Here is a 24,316-nt window from a genome sequence, read left to right on the forward strand (position 1 = left end):
TCAGCGGCTGTTTTAAGTGCCATAAAAATTGCATTGAAAATCTCTTCAACACCAACAGCCTTCTGCTGAAAAAAAGAAAACGACTCTAATAAATGCAACTCCTTAAAAAGTATTCTTGCCTCCTGGACCTTCCTTAAAAAATTACTACGTAAAAGTATCCGTCAACCAAAAGCTAACGATGTATCGTAATAACTTTGGTTAAACCGCTCCTTACATCTGGTGCGTGGAAATAATTATCCATTAGATTAAACGGTTAGGATTCTGCTCTTTCCCGGCACAGGCAGGCTTTGGAATCGTCATCTTTTTTAGTGCTCTAGTGGCCTATAGGCGTCCAGTATTCAAGAGGCGGCCTGTCTCTCACACTTTAGGGTCAGTTTCTACTCTCTCTATTTCCTCCTCATCCCACCCTCCTTCCTCCCCCACAGCCCCGCCTCTTCTGGTCGGCCTATCAATAAAATCATGGATTATCTGCTTTTGTCAGTAAAAAATGGACGGTACATAACAAAAAAAATGAAATTTTACAAATGCCAAAGCAACTTACATCAAAATCTAAAAAAAAAAAATTATATGGAAATTAAACTTATAAAATACAACATAAACATGAGCGATTCATGAAATTACCAAAAGTTTCAAATCGATGCGAGAAATGACATTTAGCCGCAACTTTGAGTTATTTCATGAATAGAGAATGAAATTTCGGGATGCCCGAGAACATGGAAGAGCATTATATAAATAAAGATAAACAAAAACCTATAAAACTATAGATGAAATTATCAGAAGCTCGAGAAATTGAAAATGGGGAAATAATACGTATTTACTATGAAAGTGAAACGATAAAAGAAAATAAATAGTTGGATAACGTAGATAAATAACTAGAAAAATTGGAAAAAAAAACTTTTATCAAGAGACAAATGTGAAAAAGATTAGAGACAAAAATTTCCTGGTGAGAAGCGAAATGTCAGGGAACTGAGCAATTGGAAAAAAGTCATTATGAGACAGTCATCGCAATTTCATGCAAATATGAGAGCACAGATGATTAGTAAATGAACCTTTCATTTCATATTAACATTGCGACCGAAAGAAGAGAGTCAGAGGCATTCAATTAACAAATATTTGCGCTGGATGACTGAGGAAGACTGAAGAAGCCTTTTGCATAAGAATAGAAGTTCCCCTCCTTCTCTTCGGTCTCTCCTGCCTCACCTGCCTTCGCCCTCTTTCATCACTTGTAATATAATGTATGATAATTACTACATTTTTGTAAGTAATTGCATATCAAGTCTAACAAAGGATAAACGGTGCAATATAATTATGAGTATCCTTTTCACGCGAACAAAATATTGTATTATAAAAAAAACACACACACACACACACACACACACATATATATATATATATATATATATATATATATATATATATAATATATAATATATATATATATAGATAGATATATATATAGGATTTAGATATAGATATATATGTATATTATATAAATTTTAAATAAAGGCATCTATGTATAGACACACACAAACATACACACACACGCGTGTGTGTGTGTTTTTATAATACAATATTTTGTTCGCGTGAAAAGGATACTCATAATTATATTGCACCGTTTATCCTCTCAAGCTAAAAATAAAAAACACATTGAATAAAGTAATACAAGGAAATTTACAACACTGAAATACAAATTACTCTAAAAAATGAAATAAAATAAAACAAAATATATAAATAAATAAATAAACATTATTAAAATTAGGAATAGTTAAAAAAGACACCTTGTCTCAACGACGTTCGGTTGCTGTATGGGGAACACATCGAAAGTAAACAAGAAGAAGGGCCTGGATAATCTATGTACAAGGGAACAGATGAAGAGTGGTTGGTTAAGGTGGGAACTGGTTTCTTTATAGCTAGAGATTCTAAAATTGGAACGTGGTGTTCGTATGGACTTGATAACAATATCTTGAAATCCTTATAGTTTATACTATTTTTTACAAAACTTCCCATGATTTCTAATATTAAATAGTTCTGGGTTGGACAGTTTACATCCTGTACGGAAATTAATGCATCATATCTCACCTTAAGCAAGAGGCCGTTGGTCCTGCTTTTGTCTGTTCTTTTAACTGTGTTGTAATTTACGTATTCTATTGATTTTTAGAGAAATGTTTAGTGTAATTTTGTTTGTTATTTAATAGATTCCCCTGATGATATAATTAACTTATTGCGAAATGTTGGAAATAAAGAATTACGTTTCCAGGGTCCATCTTCGTTCTGATATATATAAATAAACTAAATTACTCAAATATTTTCTCTAAAAATCAATAAAATACGTAAATTACTACACAGTTAAAAAAACAGACGCAAAAGCAGGACCAACGGCCGCTACCCAAAATTATCCAAAGAAGGCAAAGGACAGAATGCATAAGTAAAAAGTTAACTCGGGTACATCTGTGAGGAAAAAGGTCTTGGTATTTAATTGGGGAACCAGTTGTTGGATAAATAATGATTCCCGGATAAGCAGTTCTTATGCATGATATCAATCATTTTCGAAAGTTAATTGAAAACTGACCATCTAAGATACGGAAGGTCTTCCCTCCGACAATGAAAGTATTCTATTCGATAACAAGCAGTAGCTAGTATCTTAAAGAGGCGACCTGGCTAAGTATGAAGCTATCTGACTTTTATCTTAACTATCGAGGGCAAATAACTAAAGACTATTTCTTTCGGTGACAAACAGTATCTTTAAGAGGTGAACTGGTCAAGCATGTAACTAACTGAAGAGAGAAATAAATAAAATATGATCAAAGCAATTCCAGCTACTAACATCAGACATCAGCTACATAACTAGTATCTTAAATCTCGGGTGTAAATAACACATTGTTATTTTCACCTCCGGATGCAAATACCCACTTCGATATATATATATATATATATATATATATATATATATATATATATATATATATATATATATATATATATATATATATATTATATATATATATATATATATATACATATATATATATATATATATATATTAATATATATAATATATATATATATATTTTTTATATATATATTATATATAATATAATATAATATAATATTAATAATAATAATTATAATAATATAATATTATATACTATATATATTATTATTATTATTATTATTAATTATTATATAGATGTACTTCTACGAATAACTTAACAAAGGCTCCGGTCATCAATAGCAAAACACAAGAAATGGATATAATAAGCTGAAGAAGGATAGGAAATGTAATCTCATCTATTCTTCGCTAGGAATGTAAGGACCCTTTCCTTTACTTACATAAACAACATAAATTTCAGTTATTCAGAAATAAACCAGATCCAGATTATGTTCTCACACCCAAAACGTTCCGCCAGATTGTACGTATAACTGATGTCAAATATTTATTCTCGGTTGCAACTCAGAGCTAAGTAGTTTTCTAGCTCTGTCCATTAATTTTTTTTTTCAGTTCTTCCCATTCTTCGCTCTTTCTGGGAGATTTTTAGTACCAACGCTTCAACTATGTCAGTATGAACATCTTTAAAAAAGCCACCCTCCAGTAACGTTAAAAGTTGTTTCATGTCTTTTTAAGGGGACCCGTTGAGGAGGAAGTTCTGCATTGGTAGCTGGAGACGACGATTGCCAAGGAAACTATGAGAAATGTTTTGGAGGTTCTCTCTAGATCTGCAGTTTTATGCCTTTTAGTTTTTTTCTTCTTGATTGATCATACAGAAGGACTTTGTCATGTTTGTCATTCGACTTAGAAGCTTGAGATTATTGTTAAAAAATATTCATAATGAATTTGGTAATGATTAATAGTGAAAACATTTTTAATCCAAAAACCTTATGGTAAGACTAATCGTGAAAGTTAAAATTGTCTTCAAATCATTCAACAATTTGTTACTAGGTAGAGCATCTCTCGGAAACTACGCTACCTACAAAACTATGGCTTCGCAAAACTTCGTTTGAAAACGATCCTAGGCAGAAAGAGAGAGAGAGAGAGAGAGAGAGAGAGAGAGAGAGAGAGAGAGAGAGAGAGAGAGAGAGAGATTTGGGTCATGATTTGTCATGTAAATTTCTCTTTGTCTCTTTTTTTTATTGCTTGGGGTAAGCTAATGGAAACAAATAGAAACCTTCACGCACCCACTGATATCATGGGGAAAAGCTTTTGCTGAAAAATGCTGTTGCAAATTTCAGGATTTCATTTACGTTCTCTCTCCAATTCTAACAGACTCACCGTTGTATCACTGTGAAGGACATTTGAAGAATAAGTTTTGCATATTTCATGGTCCTCAAAAACAAAACAGTTATTGTAGAGATGTGACAGCCAAAGAGGAAGAAGAGGAAAAGATTCCCCTCTAACGGTGTCTAAAACTTAAAATATCGGCGTTTTAAAGTGCTCATGAAGTTATTTAGATTTTTTAAAGTTTCTGGAGATTATTCTATATATCTTCCTAAATAAATTCTCAAGTGATGGTACGCTCCAATATTAGTAAATTCTAATTGCTTTTGCCTTCCCTAATAATTATCAATGGCTCTCTTCTATTTAGTACAATACTGCTTCTTAAATGAAGAACGCGACGACACGAAAAAAAGGAAATTTCATTTTAATAAACAACGTAGAATGTTGAAGAATTTGGAATGTTTGTTCCTTCATTTACATAAGTTGAAAATGGCAACCATTATTATTTTGTAAAAGAAAGCCAATTTGGAATCACCACAGGCACTAATATCGGCAGAAAGTTATCCAGGAAAACAATCAGTGAGAAAGTAAGTTGATTACGTGATAACACTATGGCAGAAGTTTCCGTCCATCACACATCTATCAAATTACTGCAAAAAGCAAATATAAATATTTGCAAACGTAATTATTAAGAATATGACCAACCTCACAAGTTTTTCACTGAAGTTTTAGATGGAAATAACAACGTTAGTTAGAAAGTCCAAAAGGCAATATTATTCGCTGATTCTTTAACTTGCACAAAACTGATTTCTTGCAATAATTTGAATTTCAGCAATTTCTTTTTTTAGGACTCATAAACAATAAGAAATTATGAAAAATATCCGGTGAAAGGCCTGAATAAAAAAAATAAGAGCTGTCATATCCTGTAGAAATAGTCTCTGACTAGGATTAAAGGGGAAAAGGGGGGGGGGGGGGGGTGGGGAGGATGATACATAACAGTGAGATTTTTTGGAAATGCAAGCACGCTTCGAACATTTTTTTATCAGAAAAGTAAATTCTTGAAAGGAGATAACAGAAACCCTTTAGGTCTTAGCGTATATTGCTGATGGTATTTCCCTGATAATGCATTGGTTCTTCACCGAGACTTCAAAATCCTGAGTTCATTCTTCTCGCCAACCTCCAAGGATTCTTTCATTTTCTCTTTCTTTCACCTTAGTTAAAAAAGAATAAGAAAAGACTGCACGGGACTAAAATTCTTCTCATTTCTCCTCTTTGTGAGTTAACAAGGATTATCCAGAGGTGCGCGAGGCTCGAGATTGCTCTAAAATACTTTATCTTTGCACACTTTAAAGAATATTGTGTAAATATTCCCTTGTGGGAAATATTTTGCAGACTTCAGCAATCATCGTGTACTCTCTCTCTCTCTCTCTCTCTCTCTCTCTCTCTCTCTCTCTCTCTCTCTCTCTCTCTATTTATGAATACGGGATTAATAAAACTCTTTGACATTCTTAAGACAGTTTTCATTTCAATCAGAATCACAATTTTTACACTTTTTTTTAGGACTTTAGGGGTCACTAGGAATTGAATGGTTATAAAAAAAAAATGATTGGACATAAGCTGACAAATTTAGATTTTTGTTCCTGAAAATCATTTGAACTAAAAAGAATGATCTTGGTGAGAGAATATAAAAGAAACAAATTGCTTTAGCCTTTATGAAGCGATTTGTTTCTTTCCATCTCATTCCAATCGTGTAAGAAAAAAGATAACTATTCTTTCTCTACCTTGAAACAGACTATAGCTAGGTACCGTCACTCGTGAATTACTATTATACAGACTCTACCATAATTGAATACTTCGACCACATCAGCTGCAGAAAAAGCCGTCACAATCCTTAACAAGCGGTCATCAATCACGTTTTGATATCAGTAGTATTTGACTCTCTAACGTTATGCAATCAACGAAACTAACGAGTTCCAAAACTACAGAGCTAACAAATCCTAACTCGCTGTATATCGAGTATCACATACAATGCCATTAACAAGCTAAAATCTGCGTTTTTGGTTTATTCAGTTCTGTCAGCGTCAGGGCATCCAATATATTTAGCTTTAAGATTTTTTTTACGTCCTTCATAGGTCACTACTTCTTGTAGAACTGGTTGGTGTAATGTGACAATGCTTGTTAATTGATTATCTTCTTCCATTCGGTGAATCCTTGTTTACTGTATTTCTTGGACGCTGAGTTTGAGCTCGCATTCTTTTGTTTGAACTCTGGATGAATATGGAAGTGTTCCGAGAAATATGCAGTTATCAAGAAAAGATGAATAAGTCTGAAGAAGGGTGTTTTCCGAGAGGGGGTTTATTTGTTATGCAATCACATTAAGGATTGAGATACTTTCACTCTTTAAAGAGAATTAATGGCAAAATTAGAGTTAACACAATGAGAATGCAAAAAGAATGAATGAATAAAAGCCACCAAATGTAAATTTCTCACATAATCCCGCCAACAAAAAAGTGCACTGAAATGTAAGGCACCTAAATAGTAAACAAAATAAATGAATGCAATGTAACATAAAATATTAAGATAAGCATGTTAATGACTGAAGTCTGCACATCACTTGCGCATTTTGCTTTTGCAAGCAAAAGCAGCAGCTCTCGTGGGACAAGTCTTCTTATCAAACACACTGGCTCCCTGATCTGCTAATACAGAACTAGAACTATTCTCCTCACTCGGTGTTCTATGACATCATTGGATACATTACCATATCACCCTTTTCAGCATCTCTGTGATTATGGGTAAGAGAAAGATGCATGAGTTACATATGATTGTTAGTGCTGTACTAGGACATCATCTCCAAATTTGAGTTTGACACTTATGGTCATGACCTATGATAAGCTATAAAACACGACCAAATAGCCAGTAAGGTCTAGTTGAGTTGAGCATTTTGACAAACACAACATCACCAGCAATTGCTTTATTTTGATGGAGATATCGGTAGTTGTCTTTCAAACTGAAAGAGATCATTCTTATACCACAGTTCTTTAAAGTTATATACAAAAAAAAAATTCTTCTCTAGAAGATAAGGTTAATATAAAAGCTTCCCTTTACGATGGAGGCTGACTCTGGTTGCTTTAACAACAAATGAAAATTAGCATTGCAATGGAAGTTATTGCTACTAAATTATTTTCATATGAACTGTTACGATACATTAGAGGTGTGGAATTAATCACCAAGGCAAAACTTAATAAACAAATGGAAATAACTGAAAAGAACCCACTTGCAAAGGGTACCATAATGAATACGGGTTAACTATTCCCTGAATAAATAAAAGAAACTGCAACGGTGTTTTCTAAATGTAATTCCCAGAAAACTTGGGTCAGGATAGATATACACTTGAGGTGATAAAACGGGTCATTAGTCGTTTAAAAACAGAGGGATGTATAATTAACACACCGCCCTAATTACTGCCTCACACGTCTAATTTAAGGAAAGAATCGGGATGAAGCATTACATTAATGTTGCGTCTACAAATGAGGAGCATTAACTCTAATCCATGGTCATCAAGAGAACACCTAAGACACACATGTTCGATGCACTTGAGAAAGGAAATAAACGGATTAATTAAGTGTGAGTAAGTTCGAGAGGAAAAGATAAAGATAACAGATACCAGGCACAGTTCTTTGCTTTCCAGACATACCTTTGCAAATTGAGTTTTCTCTCCCTTCTCTCAGTGTGTGGTAGGACGTTTAGTGGGCGTTGGATTTCTGTTAGGATAGTGAGGCTGTTAGGACAAAGGCCCCTTGGGGATGGAAGGACAGCTTGTGACTCCGATGATCGTTAATTAATTATTGTCTTTTCGACGATGTTTCTCCCGCTTGGAAAAGGAATGTTTGTCTCTTCAGAGTTTGCCTCTGGCCATCTCACCTCATACTATCCCTGGAAAACAAAGCGATCTACCGGCTGAGGGATAACAAAACAGGAGCATACAGTTCACAATGCCTACAGGGGTTTTCCCCTGAGAGCTTATAATTAACACTACGTCTCACATTATAAATGTTTGCGCCACTCTCTTTTTATTATTTTTTATATCACATTTTAAAGGTTCACGTTATATGTTATCAGCTTGGATCACCACCCAATTGTCAATCTTTCCATAGTTTTTCTTTACATGGTAAGGTCAATTGCTTAGAAATTTCGATGCATTTGGATTATGTGTTTTATGTCGCCATCTGTCTATATTTTTGGATGTCCCTGTCAGTCGTATTCCACACAGGAAGAGTTATAATGTAAATTGTTAAAAAAATGATCTGTAGATTCGCCCGCCAATGGCATCATGCAAGGCGTTAGGAATGAACTGGAACTACAGGATCTGGAAACTGGCCAAGTTTTGAAAACTGCCTCCGTCTTTTTATACTGAGTAACTAATTCAATTCACCGAAAACCAAGTATATTTTTTCCTGAGGTATATGAAGCGACAGCTATTGACGTTCAGTCGTACCTGACATAATCAAGAGGTCCTTCGTATATTGAAGAGGAGAGTCAATAAAGATTATACAGTATCCAAAACATCTTCCGTAGAAGGCATTAAAGAAAGTATGACAGACTTTCATTCAGGGAAAAGGAAGGGCCTGAAAGATCGACGATTTGACAGAGGAATGAACCCACGTCCAGTTTTTTCCCTTCTCTCTCTCCATTCTCTCCACACCAGCCGTAACCCATAAACTCCTCACAGGTTGGAATAAGACCAACAAGTCTTTGGGATCGCGTTTACTCCTCCCTCATCGCCCAGGTTCAGCATGCAACACAGGTCCTTCACTTTGCTCAATAGGTGCTTATTATTGCGCTTCGAGATAAAGATCAACGATGAAAAGCTGTAAAAAAAAAAATAAAGCAAGTATGAAGGGGCGTATGTCCAAGGGTCTCTACAAAAGGTGAACTTGATGGTCTATTGGAAATTTAAACCAAATAGTCCTTAATTTATATATAAAATATATTGCAAGTGTTGGTCATCCAAAAACGGTTCGGTATATTTTCGATAACAAAATAAATCAAGTAATACAACCGCCAAAGTTTTTCTCGGCGCAATTGAATTTTCTGCACGGCGTATAATACTGTATGATCCGGGGTTCATGAAAACTTTCAGCCATGGGCCGTTGGAGACCTGCTTAATAGCGTTGCCAGACGCATGATCATGACTCACTTTAACCTTAATAAAATGAAAACGACTGAGGCTAAAGGGCTGCAATTTGGTTTGTTTGGTGATTGGAGGTTGGATGATCAAACATACCAATTTTCAGCCCTCTAGCCTCAGTAGTCCTTCAGATCTGAGGCTGGACAAGAAAAGTGTAGACAAAAGTGCCATCTCAATAGTTACCTACCATTATTATTTGTCTACGCAGAAGTCTATGCAGACATATAATTAAAAGAATACCTACCAGCACACGCACACATATACTTTGTATATAATATATATATATATATTTAATATATAATATATATATATAGTATATAATAATATATTTATATATATATATTTAGGTATATATATATATATATAATCGTGTTTATTCAACATAACTGTTCCTTTACTTCGTGGGTCGAGTAACAACGATGTCCTTGTCGTTAGAGTTGCTTCAATTTGTCATAATCTTCTTTTCTGGAAAAAGGTGTCCATCAACTCTTCAATTTCCTGAAAGTACTCTGGGATAATTCGAATATTAAATTTAGTAGTCTACCTACGTAGGTCGGTCTCAAAAGGAAATGTTTTTAATTAATGAAATACGGGTGGTTCCGGAGAGAAAGCAAATTTTGAATCGTAGGTGTAGCGCCTGTGCAAGAAATTTCCACAATACAAGACACTTCATAATCTTATCGATATTACACTGAAAATTCCTCTGTAGTTTACTTCTTATGCCTTGAACTTACTCAGACTCTTGTGGTCAACAGATTTCGCATGCTTTTTCGTTTTCCTATACCTCCTCCTGCTTCCTATCCAGAAAACTTTTTAGATTTACTTCTTCTTACACTTCCGATTATATACTCACTTTTCCAACCTTATTCTTCTATTTGTCTACGCTTCACATGTTATGCAAACAATTCATCCCGATTCTGATAATAATGTGCGTATTTATTCCGTCATACACTTTCTTCCTCATCTTGCCATCTGTTTATTTGCCCCCAAATTTCATTTCGAATCACGGGCTTCCATTGTTATATCATTTGCACACTAAGATTAATTCCCCATTTCCTTTGTTTTTGTTTAGCAACTTATTCCTATTCTTATTCACGTTTATCTCATCTTTTTCAGCTTGCAATTGCTTTTAAATTCTTTCGCTAGTTTCTGTAGTTTCTCTTCAGCATCACCATTCGACTACCTGCAGCAATTCACGACCTATCTCCTTATCCCACAACAGACCATCTACGTCTGATTTGCTTTCTCTGATATCCTACATCTCTTCGTCAACACACTGAACCAGTCACTCAAATTTATATATTCTAATATACCCTCTACTTCTTCGGAATATGGAGACAACTTAATATTTCCAAATCTCCAAAACTCTAGTTAATCTACCAAAAATAAAAGCAAAATGGAAAAAAACATTTTTGCTTTATTTCTTTTGAAATTATTCATGACACATGGTAAATTGTCACCAAATGCGGGTAAATAACTGTTTTATGTTCTGCCTGACATAATGGTGAGTTTTCCAAATTCGGAGAGAGGAGAGAGAGAGAGAGAGAGAGAGAGAGAGAGAGAGAGAGATCAACCTCAATATTCTGATGTATACATGTAATTTCACGTCTTTCACAAGAGAGGCAGAATGTAGATGGAAGGTAATAATTATAAAATTATTGGAAAACATTGACAAACCCTTTTCCGTGAAAAAAGGGAAGGTGAACGAAATGTCAAGAGAACAAAGGTTGAAAATCCAAAAGGACTTTTAACCGAGATTGGACAGATTGTACTGAAAAGCAGGATACGGAAATAGATTAAATTTGAAACAAGTTATTTTTTTTACTTATGTCTCTGTAATTGTTCTGCATTCCTTCATGAAAACAAATGTCAGTAGGTCCCCTTAGCTTATCGCAATGCGTTTTTATTTATCATGAGAACTGTCCAAACTATACCCGCCGATTATCAATGAATTTAGAAGGAAGAATCTCTGTTAGAAAGATAAACAGGGAAAAATGTTCCGCTTGTTTTGTGAGCTAAATTCAGACAGAAACTTTGTCGTATCTTTTATTCATATGATTTAAAGTTTCCTCATTTTTTCTCTTTAGTGATGATCAAGGTTCTGTGGTTCAACTAAAGGGTTTTCCATTTTCATCCGAATTTACTTGTATCTCTTTAATTCCCATTGCATTTTCTTGTGTGTTTGAGCTTAACATTGGTAATTAACTATCACAGACTGTTTAAGCTTTATGAACTAGGATCCTATTCATGCGAGGAGAAATTATAGCACGTGAAAAGTTATAAAGAATCTCTATCATTTTATCTAAGCCATTCAACAATTTGCCGAGGATTCTCCCATTGCACATAGATTGTCAAGATTTTCCTACCATTTTAAGAATATCAGCCTATTAGAAGGGTTATGTTTTAAAATGACAACAATTCCGTTCATTAGGGTGTGAGGAAGATTAGATATAAAACAAAGTGAATCACAAGCAAAACAAGCGAAAGAAGCGACAGGAGACAGATTAACTCCAGCGAACACATCAATCGGAGATGATTTCGAAGGCAATCTCTCCCTTTCTCTCTCTCCGGTCTCTGATGTCCCGTCAATCCACTGGAACCCAAATCGAATAAAACTATCACAAATGGAGCTGCATCTCTTGGATGCTGAGATAAATCTCTTTCACCGATACGTAATTTTTGCAGCTTAAACTCTGGATACCGATGGGGAAATGGTCTTCCAACGTCCAAACACAATTTTCTCTATAAATCTTCCAAAATGGAAACACAACAGACTGCGATAACAAAGTCACTAACTGAAATGCCTGTCATGTCAATGCAGTTACCCTCAAAAGAGAAAAGGGTATTTCCATCAGTAAAACATTGTATTTAAATGTTTATTTGCTTATCTATGATTATTTTTATCATTAAGTAAAATAGATTACAATATATTTTTCACCTTAAAGCGTAGTAACTTTCCTTTGAACGTTAACCGATAACAGAATGATGTAATTAGTGTAGTAGATGACCGTCGTCGGCAATTTAGGGACCTTGAAGGTTCATGTAAATTGGCCCTGAGGTGTTGGCGAATAGTCACAATCATAGTCTTTGGGGCGAATAGGCTCATCTTGAACTTCCATGAAAGATTTTACACTCTTTTGCTTTTGGCTGACAGGCTAACTTTTTAGTCATCTGTGTGCGTTCATTTGATTGATTTAAGAAGGAGGAAGACTGGCAGGCTAATTTACAGTGTGGAATGTATTAAATAATTGTTTTGAATTGAATTGTATTAAATGGGACCTAGAGCATTCTAAGGCTAAGTTACGAATTGCATACAGCACAAACACTGCATCGTTTATAAACAATTTACACACATGTTTAGGGTAGGTCTACTTCCACTTCCATAATCGCAAACATTGTTTTATGAAGCAGTCTGCCAACCTTTATTGGCAAAAAATTGGAAAGAGATGATACTTCCAAAGACATTTTTGTTAATATATCGCTATTCTTCTTGTGCAGTTTACTAAGCAGCAAAAGTGTCACCACCCCCTTTTTTTCTAGTATTGACTGATGAAGTTTCAGTGCAGAAACAGAATTGCTTGAGGAAGATATTAACCAGAGATACAAATTCACCAAACTTTTTATCCTGATTCAACCTTCAGACATGTCAGATGGGTGAGTTTATAGAGTGACAAATGATGAAACATTGACCTTTTTCGTTTGTTGACCTTTCTATGCACCTGATATACATATTATGATGTGAATCATATAAATGAGTGTTAGAAGTAGACTAATAAAGCATCAACTTCATGACAGTTGTTGATTTGTTGTGGCATATGCTGCCTGTAGTAATTTATTTGTAACCGCTACAGAACTGGCCATTAACCTCACGTTTTTAAACATGGTCTCTTTCCTTTTATCACACTGTCCTTTTTTTGGAAAATAATTCAACATTTCTGGGTCAAATGTGCAAATGGATGTCTCTGAAGCATAGGCTACTAGCTGAATAATATCCTAGTTCAATATTAATGTGGCTACGTATACATTGGTATGTCAGGTACAGGCATTCCCTAAAATTTGTAACCTTTTGATCTTTATTGACCTGATTATAGAAAAATGTGCTTATAAAACTATGCTGCCATATAAATTGGCCAAAAACGAACATTTTAATAGGTCATCTGCATCCCCGTGGCCGTTCAGTCCAGAGTTATGTCAATTCGTGTTTCCCTACCCCAAAAGTGGCAGCAACGAAATTTGTACCACACTCTATTTCAACAGTGGTGATGAGTCCTTGTATTTTTAGTGGTAATATAAAACAAATTAAAATATAAATAAAATACTACACCTTGCTTGAACTTTCGTCAATTTGTTCAAGATGACCCTATTCGCCCACAGACTATGATTGTGACTATTCGCCAACACCTCAAGGCCAATTTACATGGACCTTCAAGGTCCCTAAATTGCTGACGACGGTCATCTACATCAATAATTACACCATTCTGATATCGGTTAACTTTCAATACTTTAAGGAAAGTTACCACGCGTTAAACTGAAAAATAGATTGTCATCTATTTTACTTAATGATGAACATAATAAAAAATAAGCAAATAAACATATTTAAGTACAATGTTCTACGGAAGGAAACCCCCTTTTCTCTTTTGAGGGTAACTGCATTGACATGACAGGCATTTCAGTTAGTGACTTATTTGTCGCAGTCTGTTGTGTTTCCATTTTGGAAGATTTATAGAGAAAATTGTGTTTGGACGTTGGAAGACCATTTCCCCATCGTTATCCAGAGTTTAAGCTGGAAAAACTACGAATCGGTGAAAGAGATTTATCTTAGCATCCAAGAGATGCAGCTCCATTTGTGATAGCTTTATTCGATTTGGGTTCCAGTGGATTGACGGGACATCAAGAGACCGGAGAGAGAGAAAGGGAGAGATTGCCTCGAAATCACCTCCGATTGGTCTATTCGCTGAAGTTCATCTGTCTCCTGTTGCTTCTTTCGTTTGTTTTGCTTGTGAGTCACTTTGTTTTTTCACGTGATGTGTTGGCTTCTGTAAGGTTTTTTGTTTTATAGTTGTCCCTTTTATACATCAGGTTAATGCTGTTGCCAAATTCCCATTAAGCTTGCATGACTGCGATTTATCTACTTATTTTATGGAATCGCCAGGCTCGTCTAGATGAATATTAGCAATCCGTTGCGTATTCAGACCCTTAATGCCGTGTAGCGACACAGTTAAAAGGAAGAATATCAGTGAATCTTCTTCCATCAAATCAAATAATGGAAGTGTTCTAGATTTAAGTCTTGGTTTGTTTAAACTCTATGCCTTCATACTTAAAATAGTTGTAGATAAATATAATCAACAAAATTAATATGATCACTTGTATAAATGTTTTTGGACTTTGTATGGCCAAGCTTCCGTTTCTATTAAGGTTAAGTCTGTTTTAGTTTGGGACCGTGTGATCTCCGATTATCCTGGATTATTTATTTGATTTTTACCTTTTTGACAATTAACCATCTGGTACTTTTGATCTTTTTGTTTATCTTGTAACTTTCTTTTCAACAGCATCTCATTTGTGCCTCGACGATGTCTTATAGGACAAAAGCGCTCGGCTACGAATTTCTATGTATTATTTTTCCTGTAGTATTCGTTTATATATATGTATATATATAGTTGTTTTTGTTATTGAATAAAACGAATTTCACAATGAGGTCTCTGTGATGTAAACATATTCAATAGAATGCAAGAGTATGTAAACGGAATTATTCCCCTTTGTTGACCTGAGGGAATTTTCATTAGCAATGTGTTTAGTTTTGGTATTGATTTATCTTTTTTATTGGTTGTCTTCATAACATAACTTTCCTTTCTTTTATGACAAGAAATCATCGGTCCCTTTTCAATTACGGGGTAATTATAAGTTGTAATTTTATATTTTTACATTTTTAATATTATTCAGCCATATCTTTTCTTTAAATGAATATCTCCTTGATTTTATGGTGTCAGACATTATCGACAGAACTGAACAACAATTTGAAAAGTGAACAGTTTCTCTAAGATATTAAAATTATTTCACGTGATGTTTTTCCTATATAATTTGACTCGAAATGACTACTACCTTCCATCTTGAATAACCAATTTCATATGGAGCTGAATGTGGAATTAGCTTACTCATCAGTGATGTAGATGATGTACGGTTTAATTTCATGTAATATATTTTTACTTATATCATCTATTACATATATATTACTGCCACGAACGCATATTAAGAGAAACGTTCTTGAAACACAAAACCTTAGGAAATACAGTATAAACAGTTATTTCTTCAGGAAAAATGAATATACTTTTTCGTGGCGTTACAAGTCCTTGGGCGTTTGGTGTCGCGTCTTGGTAATTTATCCAGAGGACGACGCTCCCTCCACTGGAAAAGAGTTTTTGTCGTCTGTTTCTCTTCTGACTTTGACTCCTGTTCGGATCCCTGACTTTTAAAAGAATTGATCCGTTTTTTTCTCTCTCTCCTTTTGTCCTTTCTTGAGAATGTAAATTAAAACAATAAGTCTTATTCTATTCTACAAATCCTATTAATAGTGAATATTCAGGAGTCAAATATACACAAGCCTTAAGCAACAACAGTAATGTTATAAGTGATTCATGCAAGATAATTTGCATTCTAATCAGGAAAAATACCAGTTTCCCACGTTAATGAGAACTATTGATTTTCGTCACCTGACCAGGTTGATTTTCCTCGACATATGTTTCATTGGCATTATGAAGAATAAACACAGTAGAGATTCTGCTTCTAAAAACTCGACTTGTTTTTAGTGAAGTCGCCTCTATGTATGTGGAAGTCTATAGATTTGGAAGCTAATTTGCTAATAAGATCATTATCAAAGAACGTTAACGAGTTTAACAAGGTTTTCCAAGGGAGTAGAGTGTTCTACTTGTTGATGGACTCGAATTCCGAGTTTAATTAAAGATTCCGCAAAGCTGTTGTTTTGAGCGGACATGGGTTAAATGTGGAAATGATATGATCAGATACAAGGGAACCACCACCCTCATTCTCACTGCAACTAAATTTAGGGTGGGGCGTACCTCCGGAACCGTCCCATAAACCATTCCAATGGGTTACCCTTCAAGTGGTTTATTATTGTAACGCCTGGCCTAACGCCGGCAGCTCTTACCCAGGTTGATAACATGTAATCAGGTTGCAATCAACTTCATTATTATTTTTTGTCTTTAGAGTCTGGGTCATGTTTCACCAATTCATTTGAAAAATGAACAATCGACTTTTATGATATATTTATTCTTTTGGTGTTTTTCTCGGCTTGTGCTCCCAAATATGGGTGCTAATTAGGCGTTGTGTTCAGTTTTTCTGTCATCCTATTAAACATGAATTCTGTCTTCATGTTTGTTTTTTCATCCCTTTAAATTCCAGTTGACTGCAAGAAACCATTCGGTTTGTGTACTCGCAAAAAGAGATTGTTAAGTTTGAATTCCCTTTCTTATAACTATTATTAAATATTGCAACAATCTATTTAGGACCTTCCTCTGTGTAACGTTTTATTTCTTAAAATTTCTTCGTTCCCAATGATGCTGGTTCAATTGAAAACAATTGCGATTCTTATTGACTTTTATGTCAGGATTACCTTCTATACAAAATAAAGTCAACTTTATATCCCCTAGAGCAGAAAGCCCTCCTAAAAGGTAGCTTGAATAGGATAATCATCCTCGAGTTCTCTTCAGTCGGATTCGAATAAAAGTTTTGAGGTTTAATTGGCTTTCTCATTTCGAAAAACCTAGGTAAATCTATCGGAATAAGACTCCAACCTATGCTTTCTTCTTCTTATTTTCTAACGCAAAGTGTCCTAAAACTTTCATGAATACTTAGCTGTCTAGCCAATTTTGAATTCAGGATGTAAACTTAACTGAAAACATCCAAAGATTTTGGAGAGAATTACCTGAATTTATTACTTATGTTCTGCATTTATGAACCACAACTCCTTCTTCATCATGTTACATATATTAGCGGTTATGGTTCTAAAATGTACGATGATTAAAATTTTTATAAAAGTTAAACATTTAAAAACAAATTTAACGAACCATTGTAATTAAGCAGAATAATTAAATAAGGAAACTTATCTGAACTTTCAAAAAATGTCTCTAATAGGACATTTTGGTTAAAGGAGCTTTTGAAAAATAAAAAATAATACGTGGTGAATATGGCTGCATCTTTACTACTTTAGAGGACAAGACTTCGGTGTTTTGCCACCACTTTTAAAGATGAATACGATATATATGCCAAGCATATTTTTCAACTGATTCAGGTAACCAATTATATTTCAAAAACATGTAAGTCAATCATTAAAGCGCAAATAATCATTTTATTTTTTGACCTTTTCTTTGTAATCGTTTCTCCAGGGATCGGTTCTATATAATACTCGTTCATCGCTTTGATTTTATATTTTTGGATAGTTGGTTATGGATACAGGAATTTATATTTTTTTGTTTCCTTAATGTGTTAACACACATTAAAAGGGAGGAAGGAGCTATGGAATGGTTCTTTCAACCTCTTCGTGTGGTGGTTCGGCTTCCAATCTTATATCATTAAAATTTTCCTATATTTCCGCTGGGTTATGCTATAGTTTCGTATTATCAAGGAGTTCTTTCTTTTCCTTCCTTATCTATCGACTTTAGCTTCTGTGATCTATAACCTTCTGTGACATCAGGTTTGACCAATGGCGAAGTTGATTTTTGTTCTATTTTTTCTTCTTTTTTCGATGATTCGTTCCATGTGCTTCCCTGGGTTGGCCATTTTCAGTTGAAAACGAAATCTTCACCACGACCTTCAAAATCTGAAAAAACAATTTTTGGTTAGAATTTCCAAAACATTCACTCAACCTTTTCAGAAGCTTGTAAATAGATCAGAAAGCCCAGAAAAGAGAGCGAGAGAGAGAAAGAGAGAGGGAAGAGAGAGAGAGCGGAGACGATGACGACGAGGAGACCGAGATTGAGAAGGAGAGAGAGAGAGAGAAGAAACACCGTTTAAACGGTAAGAAACGGAATAATGCAAAGAGGACCCCCTCAAATTACCAATAGAAAAGGAGAGGGAAAAAGGAAATGCGTGCTTTTCTCCACCAAGAAGTTAGTTATACACAGCGTATTTTTGACTTCCAAACAATAACATGATTGAATATTGCTTGGGGACAAACATGAAAGCAATTTCATCATTTTCCTATAAGAGTTGGTATTGCAAGCGACCGGTTATTCTCGAACCATATGAGGTTTTTTCTGTTTAAATTTTAGAAATAGAACACGTCGAGATGGGTTTTTTGAAACTAAATATTCTGGGTCGTCCGAAATATTGAAATGATTGTTAAATATTCGGTGTAATATTTCACTCCACAGTTGGCCTCACTCTCTTTCATGGCTGAAACTCTTATGAAGACTTGTTATTGCGGCATTTAATCAGGAATAATGTTTGTCATCCATCTCATGCACATTTGACCGAGAGAAAGGGACAGGGAAAGGGTAAAAGTTAAAAGCAAAATTTGATCGATCAATTTCTGAAGTAAGTTTTCTTCAGTTTTGTTCGTGAGATTTAGTTTTGGGGGGTGAGGATCAAAAGGCTTCCACTTGCTTCCATCCGTTGCCAAGGAGGGATGGCCGAGGATTGGAGGAGGAAGAAAAAGGAAGGGAAAAGAAAAAACCAGGACTTGTGAAACTGAAAGAAGGTAGGAAGAAAAAGGCTGGGTGATGTGGAAGGGAAAAGAGGGTATGGGCACAGATCAACTGAATCAGGAGGAAGAGACAGGACAAAATGGAAAAGAAATAAGAAGGCGAAGAGGAAAAGGAAAAGGGAACTATATAGAAAAGGAAAGGAGAAACTGTTGAGTGAGGAAGAAAAAGTAAGTAGGTAATTGGGAAAGTCAAAGAGGGGCGCGATATCCGGGTATGGAGCAATATAAGAAAGGGTTTGACTTCTGTGTATGTGTTTACCTGGAATTAACACATTGTTATATGTTAATGATAACGTGTATTTCAATTTGATGGTGAATGCAGTTTATCTTTATCTACTTCACCAAGCTTTAGAGAAAGAATTTAATATCATTGGTATCAATATTCCAGACAACATGCAGTGAGCAACAATCAGGGTAATGAACACCAACTTAGAGAAATGAATTTAAATATTATGGTATCATATTATCGCGTTTAATAATACAGGTATCTAAATTTTTTGGCAAGGATAAGTGTTGCCATTCTTTACCAGTACGTTTCTGTGTCTAGTTTTACGACAAAGAACGATTAATTTTTGGTACTTTTTGTATTGTTATTGAAACCAATGTTGGTAAGAATGAATTAATCTCTAAAGGTAACTAACAAATTTCGTTGTGTGGCCGCCACATCGACGACCGGAGTCATTTGTTACCCCTCCATTATATTATCAAACTATATAATGCATTTCCATCGCCTTGTCCAAGCTGTTTTACGCCAATCAAATATTTTTGGTATTTTGGCAGCAGACGTTTGAAACCCTTGACCTTTCTGGCAAATAATATGCATTGATACTTCAATAATAGTAATTACGACAATTTCAAGGAGTAAATTAAAGGCTCGACTTGCCATATTGACGTAGGAAGTAAATGGGACGGATGGAACGGAGGAGGTGTAAGCCACCTTTCGACAGGAGAAAAAGTTTGGTATCTAATATAACGTGAACTTACTGTTTCAGCTAGATGGCCTATTAGCTAACCTGTCGCAAACGAATTGGGGGGCTTTTTTGCAGGGGGCCTAGGGGAATATACAAAGTTAAGGGGGGGTTCAGAATCGGGACTGACTGGTGCACTAAACAAGCTACAGGTTGTGGGGGTTGGTTGACAAGCGGTAAGAGTTCCACTATTCATTTTTCATGCAAACATGGACATGATGCATTCTCCACCCAGAAACCTACACTGGCGGATATAAAAACGGTTTTTAACTGGTTTTCAAAAAAAATTAAAAACCCTTTCATGACCCAAATACACAAACCGTAACTGACAGCTACAAAAAAGGAAAAATAAAAAATAAAAAATTAAAAAAGGAAGAAAATCATGTCCATCCATAAGTCCATTATGTAAGCTTACCTATAACACTGAGCAAAGTTCTCTTATAAATCAAGTTTCTAATTGGAAGATGGTTTGATTTTCGGGTAAAGAACGAAAATAAAGTTAGTGAATTCACTCCGTTGTTTCCTCTTAAACTTATTCATGGGTTAAACAATGTCATTACAAAACAAACTGCAACAATACTATTTTTGCGTAACTAACCTGGACCGAGATTAATATTTTTTGTTGAGTCATTCATCATCTGCGTTGGATGTGCTAATAAGCAACACAACATTATTGGAGTTTCATTGTTCATTTGTTGTTTCGGTTTTTAATCCACACCTATCTACTGATGCCATAATATCACTGTTACAGAAGTACTTCGATACCCGTAAAAATAAACTACCCTGTACGCAATAAACGTACCATTGCGGCGCCCCATCACAAAAGACCTGCAGGCGAGGGGATCCGAAAGCGCATCTCGATCTCTAATCGTCCAATAAGCTTTACTCATTACGAACTGAAATACAATGTTCTTAATTTCAGAAGAAACGGATCTACGGTAAGAGAGATTGAACGCTCTCTGTACATATCATTATGGTCTATTGTTTATTTTTGTATATATTTCTTGTATAAATTCATTTGCTATTTCTTCTCCTTACGATAAGGTATCTACTGGTTATAGGTGGAGCCAAAACAAAACTATTAAAATGTTCCGTAAGCCCCTTCTTTTTGTTATTAAGAGGATTTGTTATCGATAGAATTGTAGCTTTCCAATCCCAGAATTACAGATCAATTTTTTTTTTTTTTTGTTTTTTTTTTTTTTTGTCCATCATTATCCAAAAAAACAAAAAAGGATGTATAAAAATAATAATCTAAAAAGCAGTTAGCCTGAAAAAGGATTTATTTTTTCCAGAACATGAATTAAAATATTCCATTCCATAGGGAAGCAGCTGATTTACTACTCTCTCTCTCTCTCTCTCCATCTTTCTCTCTCTCTCTTCTTCCTCTTCCCGAAAGTCTTTAAAATTGCGCGATTTTTAAATTTTCAAATTTTACAGTGACTCCCTTCCCTCCCACATTTTATTGCCCTCGTGTTGTTCTTTCGAACACCTGCGTTTTTTTCCTGAAATCTCGGGTTTCCGCCAATATTGGTACCGAATAAACAAGAAGAAACTTCTGGCTTTCTTTCTTGCCGCCTTGTGGAATTTAGATGGCAAGGTAGGTATTAACCATTGCCACTTGGTGTATCCGTAACATGAAGAGGAAACAAGGTAAAGAGGAGGAGAAGTCTGGGTTTAGAAAATTTTATTGTGAGGCCCCGAAATAATGGAAGATGAGGAGGAAGTAGAATGAGTGATAGGGAAGTGAGTCTGTTGGAAGGGACTCACGACTGGGGGCGGAAAAACAAAAGGAACTGCTTTTAGATGTCGGCAAACAAAAGCTTCTAGAATTAATTAATAGTCTTCACAAACTCAGCATAAAGCATTTCGCCTTTTTCTTTTCTGTTTCTACGAGCACAAACTAGTTGTAGCATCGTTGAGATTATAAAACTTATGTATTTTGCTGCTTCTAAACTCTCTCTTATTATCTGCACGAACACAGACACCAAACCACCCCACCCGCAGGAGGGCGTTTTCCCAACGTAAATCAGGGAAGTTAGTCAAGCATTTTAGGAAAATTAAATGTTATGATCAGAGAAAACAATAACATAAATTGTTTCGAAAAACGTTCATGTACATTCAAGGACATGAACTATAACATAATAACTAAAACCGTTTGTTGAATAAAATAATAAACTTTAATTTCATATAACAACTAAAAGCCCCACAATAACTACAGTTTCTAGGCAATCGATCCCGTCTGTCAGATTCAAATTTAATTGCAATAATAAATAATTAATAATAATAATAAAATAAAATAATAATTAATAATAATAATAATAATAGAGAGATCGCCCCCTAATTGTAAAATGAAAATTAAAAATGTTATTCAAACATAATGTCGCATGTCCCCACTTCATTCCTCATTGAAGAAAAATCCCCAAAAGTAATTCCTCCTATACAGGAAATAAATAAAATTTTTAATGTACTTGCCTACAGCGGCAAGGAAGGATTCGTTAAATATGGAATTTTGTAGTATTACCCAAAATAAGTAAAATAAAGTACTTGGTAATCGCTTACAGTCCTTCCTGCTGCCAATAGTTATATGATCAGCCAAATTGTTGGTCTCCTCCTCTTTTTGCTGGTTTAACGAGGAAACTTTCGAGATCGGTGAATGCGTGAGAAGTCAGTACTAGCCAGTACCAAAGCAGTCTCAGCAAGTCGAGGCAGTTCTGCCAGTCCGGGTCAGTTCCGGGCGGTCCTGTTCAGAGCAGTTAGGGCGGAGTGAAGCTATCCTGTAGGACCCACCACATACCCAGTATGCCATTAGAGCCCGTCTTCCATCGTCAGGAGTGGAGCCTGTCCTTCCTGGGAGGCATGTCTTGGACGAGGCTCTGAGAAGTGTTATTAAAGAATTCAAAGGGTCCCTCACAGAGGCATTTGGTGAAGTACTTCCCTTGGTTCCATAATTTTGGACGGCGTAAGTGGTTGGCCACCTGGATGTGGCTCTGCCTCCTACGACTGATTTGTTCATCATCGTCTCGACTTTGATTCACCTTAGGTGGAGTGATTTTGTGGAGAAAAGGAAAAGTCCCACGTTCTCCTAAGCATTGACTTCAATCCCTTCTTGCTCGGAATGGGGACTACGGTGAGTACCAAGTATTTTTTGGGGGCAAATGCTGAAATGGTAATTCGTAACAATCTCTTTGAGCCTTTGGTCCGCTGGCCTATTAAAGTCCTTCCTCCTACCTGCCATCGGTAAGGAGAGTACGGGATATTCACGAATGTTTAATAGGTATAAACAGGGATTTCTCTTGTCCTTACAGTGGTTTCGCAACTTCACTACTGAAGGTTGTTTTCATGGGTTTATTGGTACAATAGTGGTAAGCTACTATTTGTTATTTCTGGATAAAGTCAAAACATAAAAATTGCAAAGAATTATCCTTTAATGCAAAAACTTTAACGGGCGGATATTATATTATTTCAGGAGCTAGGATTACCCAGGACTTGGGATTGGTTGTCATACTTGGTTTTTTCTTGTCTTGACCTACTGTACAAAGTAAGGGTAAACAGTTTTGCATATTCCTCCTATGTATAAGTGCTTTCTTGCCAATACTTATTTTCTTACCTATATAATTTAAATTAATTCCTTTAGGCCTTCACCACTAAACGGTGCAATTTCTGTATTTCCCATCCAGGTAATGGAGGAGAAGCTGATTATTGAAGAGTAATAGAGCCCTGTGTCATGCACTTGACCACATTTTGCAATAAAATAATAAATTTAAACATTTCAAAGGGTGTATTGAATTGACTCTCTCTTCAGTATTTTTAAGCGTTACCCTTATAAGGTGACTTCATAGTTTTTCTTTCAGCTTTATCTCCATTTTAATTTAATTCATTATGGATTCTGGTTCCAAGTCTATATAAGGCAACAGGTATTTGAGCCAACGGGTTATCGGCAGTTATTAAAAAAACAAAAAAAAAGTTGTTGAGTTCCAAGCCTAGTTCACTCGATAATTTTCAGGCCAACTTTAAGCTTTAGGCCTAGGTGTTCGCTATGTAACAAACCAAAGGGTTTAAATTATATTTCTTCTTCAGAAAATGTTACGTGATTTCGTAATAAAACTTAGGAAAAAATCTTGACGTCAGCCATAAAAACTGGGGTTTGTCTTTAAGAGTCAATAATGGCATCCATCTGGAGATTTGCAATTGTCGTTATTCAAAAATAATGGAGGACTTTGTAAGACTTA

This window comes from Macrobrachium nipponense, chromosome 29 (genome assembly GCF_015104395.2).
Source record: "Macrobrachium nipponense isolate FS-2020 chromosome 29, ASM1510439v2, whole genome shotgun sequence".
NCBI lineage: Eukaryota > Metazoa > Arthropoda > Malacostraca > Decapoda > Palaemonidae > Macrobrachium > Macrobrachium nipponense.